The sequence below is a fragment of the Pecten maximus genome, chromosome 3, assembly GCF_902652985.1.
Source record: "Pecten maximus chromosome 3, xPecMax1.1, whole genome shotgun sequence".
NCBI classification, from domain to species: Eukaryota; Metazoa; Mollusca; class Bivalvia; order Pectinida; family Pectinidae; genus Pecten; species Pecten maximus.
Genome location: NC_047017.1, coordinates 16,410,520 through 16,421,622, shown reverse-complemented (window position 1 = coordinate 16,421,622; position 11,103 = coordinate 16,410,520).

Below are 11,103 nucleotides of genomic sequence, written 5' to 3'. Positions count from 1 at the left end.
CTTGATCATTTGTCTGTTTACAGAATCGATCGTGATCATCAGTCTGTTTACAGAATGGACCTTGATCATTCGTCTGTTTACAGAATTGATCTTGATCATTTGTCTGTTTACAGAATCGATCGTGATCATCCGTCTGTTTACAGAATCGATCGTGATCATCCGTCTGTTTACAGAATTGTTCCTGATCATTTGTCTGTTTACAGAATTGATCTTAATCATCCGTGTGTTTACAGAATTGATCTTGATCATCCGTCTGTTACAGAATGGATCTTGATCATCCGTCTGTTTACAGAATTGATCTTGATCATCCGTCTGTTTACAGAATCGATCGTGATCATCCGTCTGTTTACAGAATCAATCGTGATCATTTGTCTGTTTACAGAAAGGATCTTGATCATCCATCTCTTTACAGAATCGATCTTGATCATCCGTCTGTTTACAGAATCGATCATGATCATCCGTCTGTTTACAGAATCGATCATGATCATCCGTCTGTTTATATAATTGATCCTGATCATCCGTCTGTTTACAGAATTGATCTTGATCATTTGTCTGTTTACAGAATCGATTTGGATCATCCGTCTGTTTACAGAATTGATCCTGATCATCTGTCTGTTTCCTGAATCAATCGATCTTGATCATCTGTCTGTTTACTGAATCAGGCCGCGGTGGTCGAGTGGTTAAGGTGTCCCGACACTTTAACACTAGCCCTCCACCTCTGGGTTGCAAGTTCGAGACCTACATGGGACAGTTGCCAGGTACTGACTGTAGGCCAGTGGTTTTTTAGCTCACCTGGCCCGAAGGGCCGGTGAGCTTATGCCATGGTGCAGCGTCCGTTGTCCGGCGTCCGTCGTCCGGTGTCCGGCGTCCGGCGTCCGTCAACTTTTTCTTTAAATTGCTACTAGTTCTAAAGTATTGAATGGATTTTCACAAAATTTGGTCAGGAACATCCTTGGGGGAAGGGGAACAGAGTTTGTATACATTTTAACTCTGAACCCCCATGGGCCTGAGGGGTGGGGCCAAATAGGGGAAATAGGGTTACTCCTTTAAATCGCTACTAGTCATGAAGTTATGAATGAATTTGAACCAAATTTGGTCAGGAACATCCTTGGCAGAAAGGGAACAGAGTTTGTATAAATTTTTACTCTGAACCCCCAGGGGCCTGAGGGGCGGGGCCAAATAGGGGAAATAGGGTTACTCCTTTAAATCGCTACTAGTCATAAAGTTATGAATGAATTTGAACCAAATTTGGTCAGGAACATCCTTGGCAGAAGGGGAACAGAGTTTGTATAAATTTTTACTCTGAACCCCCAGGGCCTGAGGGGCGGGGCCAAATAGGGGAAATAGGGTTACTCCTTTAAATCGCTACTTGTCATAAAGTTATGAATGAATTTTAACCAAATTTGGTCAGTAACATCCTTGGCAGAAGGGGAACAGAGTTTGTATAAATTTTTACTCTGAACCCCCAGGGGCCTGAGGGGCGGGGCCAAATAGGGGAAATAGAGTTACTCCTTTAAATCGCTACTAGTCATGAAGTTATGAATGAATTTGAACCAAATTTGGTCAGGAACATCCTTGGCAGAAGGTGAACAGAGTTTGTATAAATTTTTACTCTGAACACCCAGGGCCTGAGGGGCGGGGCCAAATAGGGGAAATAGAGTTACTCCTTTAAATCGCTACTAGTCATGAAGTTATGAATGAATTTGAACCAAATTTGGTCAGGAACATCCTTGGCAGAAGGTGAACAGAGTTTGTATAAATTTTTACTCTGAACCCCCAGGGGCCTCAGGGGCGGGGCCAAATAGGGGAAATAGAGTTACTCTTTTAAATCGCTACTAGTCATGAAGTTATGAATGAATTTGAACCAAATTTGGTCAGGAACATCCTTGGCAGAAGGTGAACAGAGTTTGTATAAATTTTTACTCTGAACCCCCAGGGCCTGAGGGGCGGGGCCAAATAGGGGAAATAGGGTTACTCCTTTAAATCGCTACTTGTCATAAAGTTATGAATGAATTTTAACCAAATTTGGTCAGTAACATCCTTGGCAGAAGGGGAACAGAGTTTGTATAAATTTTTACTCTGAACCCCCAGGGGCCTGAGGGGCGGGGCCAAATAGGGGAAATAGAGTTACTCTTTTAAATCGCTACTAGTCATGAAGTTATGAATGAATTTGAACCAAATTTGGTCAGGAACATCCTTGGCAGAAGGTGAACAGAATTTGTATAAATTTTTACTCTGAACCCCCAGGGGCCTGAGGGGCGGGGCCAAATAGGGGAAATAGAGTTACTCCTTTAAATCGCTACTAGTCATGAAGTTATGAATGAATTTGAACCAAATTTGGTCAGGAACATCCTTGGCAGAAGGTGAACAGAGTTTGTATAAATTTTTACTCTGAACCCCCAGGGCCTGAGGGGCGGGGCCAAATAGGGGAAATAGGGTTACTCCTTTAAATCGCTACTAGTCATGAAGTTATGAATGAATTTGAACCAAATTTGGTCAGGAACATCCTTGGCAGAAGGTGAACAGAGTTTGTATAAATTTTTACTCTGAACCCCCAGGGGCCTGAGGGGCGGGGCCAAATAGGGGAAATAGAGTTACTCTTTTAAATCGCTACTAGTCATGAAGTTATGAATGAATTTGAACCAAATTTGGTCAGGAACATCCTTGGCAGAAGGTGAACAGAGTTTGTATAAATTTTTACTCTGAACCCCCAGGGCCTGAGGGGCGGGGCCAAATAGGGGAAATAGGGTTACTCCTTTAAATCGCTACTTGTCATAAAGTTATGAATGAATTTTAACCAAATTTGGTCAGTAACATCCTTGGCAGAAGGGGAACAGAGTTTGTATAAATTTTTACTCTGAACCCCCAGGGGCCTGAGGGGCGGGGCCAAATAGGGGAAATAGAGTTACTCCTTTAAATCGCTACTAGTCATGAAGTTATGAATGAATTTGAACCAAATTTGGTCAGGAACATCCTTGGCAGAAGGTGAACAGAGTTTGTATAAATTTTTACTCTGAACCCCCAGGGCCTGAGGGGCGGGGCCAAATAGGGGAAATAGGGTTACTCCTTTAAATCGTTACTAGTCATAAAGTTACAAATGAATTTGAACCAAATTTGGTCAGTAACATCCTTGGGGGAAGAGGAACAAAGTTTGTGTAAATCTTTATTCTCAACCCCCAGGGGCCTGAGGGGCGGGGCCAAATAGGGGAAATAGAGTTACTCCTTTAAATTGCGACTAGTCCTAAAGTATTGAATAGGTTTTCACCAAATTTGGTCAGGAACATCCTTGAGGGGAGGGAGAACAGAGTTTATATGAATTTTTACTCTGTACCCCTAGGGGCCTAAGGGGCAGGGCCAAGTAGGGGAAATAGAGATTAGTCTTTTAATTGCTACTAGTCATAAAGTTTTAAATGGATTTTAACCAAATATGGTCAAGAATATTCATTGGAGAAGGGGAACCGAGTTGGTATGATTTTTTACTCTGAATCCCCAGGGGACTGGGGAGTGGGGTCTGATAGGGAAAATAGGGGTTAATCCTTTAAATCGCTATTAATTATTAAGTTACGAATGGATTTGAACCAAATTTGGTCTGGAATATCCTTAGGGGAAGGGGGAAAGAGAGTTTATATAAATATTGACTCTGACCCCCAAGGGGCCTGAAGGGAGGGGCCAAATAGGGGAAATAGAGATTTGAGTTTTAAATGGATTTGAACCCAATTTGGTCAGAAACATCCGTGGTGATGGGGGAACAGATTTTGCATAAATGGTTACTGTGACCCTCAATCCCATAACTATGTATATCATCGCTGGGCATTAAGAGATAAACACAATTCTTATGTAAAAATAGGCCAAAGGGGTTTTCCCCACCCTAAGGGACTTAGTTTCTTTAAACACCATTATGGTGTAAAACTAATCCATATGGTCTTTCAGAGAGTACATTTTTGTATATGTATTGACAAATTGAACATGTACATTATTTTGACATTTGGTCAAATCCAACCAGGTGAGCGATACAGGCCCCATGGGCCTCTTGTCTCCGGGTACTCCGGCTTTCCTCCGCCTCAAAAACCTGGCACGTCCTTAAATGACCCTGGCTGTTAATAGGACGTTAAACAAAACAAACCAAAGTTTACTGAATCAATCAATCTTGATCATCTGTCTGTTTACCCACTCAGTCTTGATCATCCATCTGTTTTATTATTTCCATGATGAAATCGTGATATAAAATACCTGCATTATATTATTGAGTGTTTTTGTTATTGTCATGACTACAATTTGATATGTAGATGATTTTTTTAATGTTAGAGCAGTTTCTGATCCTCACCTGTATGTATCCATGACACTTTGACTGTAGATATTTATGGAGAAATTATACTGAAACGAAAAGTCATTTTAACATTGTGCATCTAGTTTTGAATATATGAGCCTAAATATTCTGTGTTTGTGAAAGAAATAGTTTAAAACACAGGGACTCTGTACAAATTCACAACCCATGGCCCATATTGGTTATGAATTATATAGTATTTATGTATCACAATTGCATGTACATTTGTGTACTTTGGACCAAGGAATGAAAATATGTGTTAAGCCTTGTATTCCTAAAAGTGACGGTTTAGATTGAATTATGAGAAGTGTCTTAAATACCATAAAAGTTATTTAGATGAACTAGACTAGGCTAAACGACTGTGAGTAGCTCAAATTGTAGAGAGTGTCCTGAGTTTAGAGGGCCCTGGTTTGAGTCCAAGTTTGGTCATATTTTTACATTTTACATGTAATACATGAGGCCCCATCAATGTTTTCCCCTACAAATTCCTTAAGTCAACATTTTCCATAGAAATCATTTCAATTAAAATTTAAGGAGTTCCCTTAAGACGTATTGTTTAAATTAAGGAATTTCCGTAATTTCAGGGACATTGTTGTGGCCAGGTAATTGGTTTATACACTATAAAAGAACACAGCCTGTCTTAACTGCCTATTTTGACATTACATTGTCGATCTTTGATTTGTGAAGAATCTCCCATCAAATTTTATTATGAGGTTGTCTAAACATTCAGAATTGATGGACATACATGTAATTGATCAAAATATTTCAAACTCTCATTTATTTGAAATCTTTTTGTGTTCAAATCTTTTGGGAAGTAAAAATCAAGATGCATATTGGTAGTAGCTAGGGCATCACATTCATTGAATATGACACTCAGTAGTTATGTGGGCATCACATTCATTGAATATGACACTTCGTAGCTAGGGCATCACATTCATTGAATATGACACTCAGTAGCTATATGGCAACATATTCATTGAATATGACACTCAGTAGCTAGGGCATCACATTCATTGAATATGACACTCAGTAGCTTGGATATCGCATTCATTGAATATGACACTCAGTAGCTTGGATATCGCATTCATTGAATATGACACTCAGTAGCTATATGGCAACATATTCATTGAATATGACACTCAGTAGCTAGGGCATCACATTCATTGAATTTGACACTCAGTAGGTAGGGCATCACATTCATTGAATTTGACACTCAGTAGCTAGGGCATCACATTAATTGAATATGACACTCAGTATCTAGGGTATTGCATTCATTGAATATGACACTTCGTAGCTAGGGCATCGCATTCATTGAATATGACACTCAGTAGCTAAATGGCATCACATTCATTGAATATGACACTCAGTAGCTATATGGCATCATATATATTGAATATGACATTCTAGATACTAATACAATGTATTTTGTCTTTTACTTTTATAATATTATTCTAAATGCCTTATATTAGCGTATATTTATGTATGAAATGATGATGGTTTATTTGTGTTTATCTGTGATATCAATATTATATTTGTTGTCTACCTGGTACATTAAGTTCTATCTACATTCTTGTTTTAGTTGTTATTAAAAATAAATTCTGTTTTCATCATATTTTGTGTTGTGGTCTTTTTTAATCATACTCCCATCAAATGGCAGGTCATATTACCCTGCTGTGGCCAAGCGTTCCTTCGTCTGAGAATTTTCTGTCATCGCTCTGTGGACTTGATGATTAAAATGAAACTTCATGGCCAATTACAACCATCATCACCTGAACATGTGCCCTTCATCCTTACAAACAGGGTTTTTGCCCTTTGTTGGTTTTTGCTTACTTTCATTTTTTCACTAATTTTCATGTCATTCAAGCTCTTTGCTGACTAAGAATCATGCACATTTGGTGCCTCTCATCATCATTATTTATACCATTATTTGCTTGTTGATTATTTTGCTCAAAAGTGTTTGTCAGAATTTTGAGATCGAGAACTTGATGCACTCCTGTTGATATTTTAAGGCTTCATTTCTATAATAATTAATACGAAGATTTGGATAATAGAGAACTGTGATTACGTTATGATTATCGTACCAGTGTAGGTTACTGTTAATTACTTATATTTCGTGTGGGATTTATTTTCGCGTTAATATGCAAGAGTCAATCAGGACTTCTAATCCTTCATGATTATTTGTATGAAAATAACACCTTTGACGATGGCAGGCTATCAATTACTGATACGAGTCTTGTCTACTCTAATAGCTCATCATTCGCGAATTTAAAGTCACTTCTAGACCAGAGTTCATTAATAAATACAGTAATACAAAGGAACTGTCTTAGTCTGGATTCTTTTTTATAATATTGTACCCAATTAATCAGATCTACTGTAGAATACAAAAAACCTATATAAAACTCAAACTCAGGTTTGGGCCAGAAATAACTAATATTTAATGATTATGTAATGTTAATTTAACAATACACAATATGAAGCAGTGGACAATATATTGCACAAATTATGAAATATTGGTCTTCCAAAATAAAAGCCTAAACCTGTCTAAATAGTAGTAGATAGGATCAAGGTTGTAAACATGCATTAAAAACAGAAAAACAAATACTACTGTTAATGATTAAAATTTCATTGGGTACATCCTTAAGATATTGAATTATAAGTCCTCATTGTCCAGGAAGAGACATGAGAGTTGTAACCATCACAGCTACACAAATACACAATAGTGATGGTCACTTTCACTGTCCAGACTTAGGTGACCACTCAAGATTGACAGATGCAGCAGTCAACATGTAGGATGCCCATAACACATATTGTCTTAAGTCTTTAAGATTTCCAGCGGCAGAAGATGTAATAAATACAGTTTATATGCCAATGCCTATATTGTTACACACAAACAAGGATGCAGCCTATCTCTCAGTAGAACCTACATTATTTAACACTGCCTTCCCCAAGGTACATGCCACTTTGAGACGTAATGACAAGGAGGGGTCCAAATATCGTTTATAGGCATCACTACGCCAATCTCCCCGAGATTGAATGAGGTCAGCAGGTAAGCCGCATTCTAAAGCAAAAGATGCCCCGCCCCTGCGAAAGCTATGGCCCAAATATCTACTGCATTAAACCCACAATCAAGGAAGGATTCATATGTTAGGGGGATGACAGTACCCCGTGACTCATAAACAAAGGCTGGACCTTGTGGATTAGCATGCCGTGTTAAGGCAAATGCCAAGGTCAAGGCCTGGGTGGGACAGAAAGGTGAAGCCAATGTATAGCTTGAGGAAAATCTTGAGGCCAGGCTGTGTAGAACCAGTCCTCCCCCCAGTGTCCCCCACCCCCAACAGAACATGCATCTGTATACATGGCAGTGAAGGGGATGTCATTGAGTATCAATGACCTTCCATTGAATAGAGATAGGCCTGTTTCCCACCATTCAATATCTTGCAACATTGGGCCCACTAACTTGATTTTGTGGGCCGGGTTTTTAAGGGCTGCCATAGAGTTAATGAAACAGCGGAGAAATACTTGCCCGCCTCGGATAACATTGGCAGCCCATGACAGTTGTCCAACATTGGACTGGAGCTGTCGCTTAGTAGCACGTTTGCGATTACGGAAATCACAAATATCGGAGCTAAGAGCTGCCAGCTTTTCTAAAGGTAGTTGTAACATCATTCTGACTGAGTCAATCTCTACACCCAAAAATGTCATAACCTGAGCTGGACCATGTACCTTAGACCAATTAATAAGAAATCCTAGCTTTCTCAACAGGCTTATAAGATATGCTATCATAGTGGAGCATTCCTCCTGAGTATCTGCACAAATGAAGAAGTCATCTAAGTAAACTACCAGATTATGGTGTCCAGCACAAGACACAATCCCATGAATGGCTTGTGTAATTCTATGAAAAATACATGAACTTGCCAGTTTGCACCAAAGGGTAGCTTGGAGTCATAGAAATAATTAGGTTCCTCGTTAATTAAAAAAAACATTGGGAGTCCTGTTACCATTTTACTATGTTCACTTATAGCTACAGATCTATAGGCTGATTTAAGGTCAACCTTGGCCATAAAACAAGCTGGGGTGAGCAGTCCAACTGCATCATCTATAGACTGAAACTTTTGTTTGTCCAGCTGTGTACAATAGTCATTAACTGCCTGTCCTGTTGGCCGGCTACAGTCATGGATGAGCCTGACACCCCCAGATGTTTTAGGGATAACCCCTATAGGGCTAATGATTAGGGGTTTAGTGAAAGTAGGGATGTAATTACCATTATCAATCTCTGTCTGAACTTATTTTGAGGCCAACTTGTAAAGGGGGCTGTGGATAGATGCAGAGGGATGATTGGGAGCTTCACAAGGAATAGGGGATGAGTTTGGATCAATAATATCAAAACCATTATTAAATACCATTAAGAATAAAGGATCTATCAGAATCATTAGAGGGGAGAAGCTCATCCCAGGCATCTACAAACTCCCAGTTTCTCTGATTTTTGCCCCTTTTTCTTATTGTTGGAAGTTGGGGGAACAGATCTAGGTTGTTTAAGCCTTAGATATACTGTTTGGAGATGAGGTACATCAGTACCCCATTGAAACTGATCTTCAGCCTGCAGCCTTCGATATTCTCTCGAAAAACCAGACTGATGATAGCAGATCAACATCTGATAAATTCAGGTGGTGTAGGACAAGTTGTCAAATATCCTTTCCCTAGAAAGGGCTTGATTCTGCACCAACTTGTATAAGATGGCCAAGTTTGCCGCCGACCACTGTGGAACCAAGAGATAGATTCCAATTTTTGCTTTGTAAACTAACTGGCCCCCTACCATGTGATCTGCTGACCCCAGAACCTCCTCTGATATTTGGCCATCCCTGACATTAACAAAGTTGACAATGTCTAGATAGGCTGCACCCTTACCTGTAGTAGCTGCTGCACGAAGATAAACTCGAGGGTCTCTCAACGATGCCGATTCCCGAGGACAATTGTTTCCAGTCACTCTATTCTAGTCATGGCTCATCTGCCCCAGTAGATTAGACACACTGTCCAAATAGCTGTTCACTGGCCCATGCTCACTTGATGGTGGGCCTGTGAGCCCCTTCTCTTCTGATGCTGGCTGGTTTGTTGTGGTCGGCTCAGCTGATGTCTCACCTGTCGACAGGTGACATGCGAATGGCCCGGTGGGTTCCCCCTCCACTAAAGAATAGTGATTATATCCCACATTGGAGGCTGGACTGGGATTCCTCCAGGTCTGGCAACTTGTGAAAATGGGAATGTCTTAGCCACTGCTTTAAGCAAAAGCTTCTTCTGGCCAATGGAAATGTTGGAGCTAGACAGATCATTAGCCTCCATGCACTGGAACCCTAGATCCAGCAGTAGATTCACTGTTTTTCTGGAGAGATGTTGGACTGCTGCCCATTTTCTGACTTTATCCACCTCCAGTTCTTCTTTGCCGACAGCCTCCTCAATACCTGGGTCCTCATCTGAGTGTGACATTGTGAGCTGTAGTTTTGGAAGTTTTTTCAGCCGTCAGGACAGTCAATATCAGGTCAGAGCTGGCACCTGGACCTTACACCCAAATAGAGTTTTTGAGACTGTAACTTGGCAGGTCAGAGCACATGTACTGTACCCATCTGCTAGGCTGCCATTGGCTGGAAACTGCTGAGCCTATGAGATGATTGGCTAACCAAACAAATTCCCTTCCTCCAGCAGAGGGGTTCCCAAGGTCCTATTGCCCCCATCTTGACATGCCATGCTCTGCTGAGCAAAGCAGGCAGCTGGAGGAGGATGAAAGGTGACCCATGGATGACCGAACAGGTGTATATACTTTGGCAGCCTGACATGAATGACATTTACCCCATTCTATCTTGTTAATATTGTATTAATGACTTAATACCTACAATTCATTAGCTAATTTTCATGTTCATGTAGTATTTTTCTATATTCTTGTAGTATTTTTCTATCATTCTATACAATTATTGTTGTATGTATTTTAATAGCACATCTGTCTGTTGACCGTTGGTAGTCAGATGGGGGGACACGCTGGGCTGTTAATCCATGAAGTAATTAATTGTTCACGCCTGTGGCACTAATCGCCTGCATGGCTCTCCTTCAGTTTTATTGCCCCCTGTTAGAGAGGTTTTTATTGCCTTTCAATCCCATTATCTACTGCAGATGGGGTACACCAATCTGGGGGCTCCTGTCGTGTCCATATCTATATTACACAAGGTCAACATTTACTTGTCACTAATTGTTTTTCTAAGTGTTATGTGTATTATTATTGCCACATTTAGGGAAAAAGGAGCTGACCACAGTGGTGTGCTCCTTCTGTTCCTGCAAGCGCTCTGCAGGTTTCTGTTGAGTTTTACATGCTTAGGTGTTGCTTTGCTGGATTGAAGTGAGAGTGGTGTTTCGAGTTATACTCTGTAAAACTGTAACGATGTCCTTTGTACGCTGATGTTGCTAAATACAGATAGCCTGGAACTGTACTATGGTGTTGAATTGTGTTTTCTCGACGACCCACTCTACTTTTTCTCTAAACTCTGGTATTGTGGCGGGTGTCTGACGCTACCTCGAAGACACCTACCAAGGGCTATGGGACTGTGATTCGACAGTTCTGCAGTTTTACCTACATTCATTTTTTAGAAGGTTCCTATGGAGTATCTAGGCAGAATTAGGATCACATTGTGGTATGTCCTGTCAATTGGTTCATGGTGTCACCATTAACAAGTTAAGAACAGTAATTTTTTGACAACATGACGGCAAACTGTAAATGAGGAGAAAAACAAATAAGA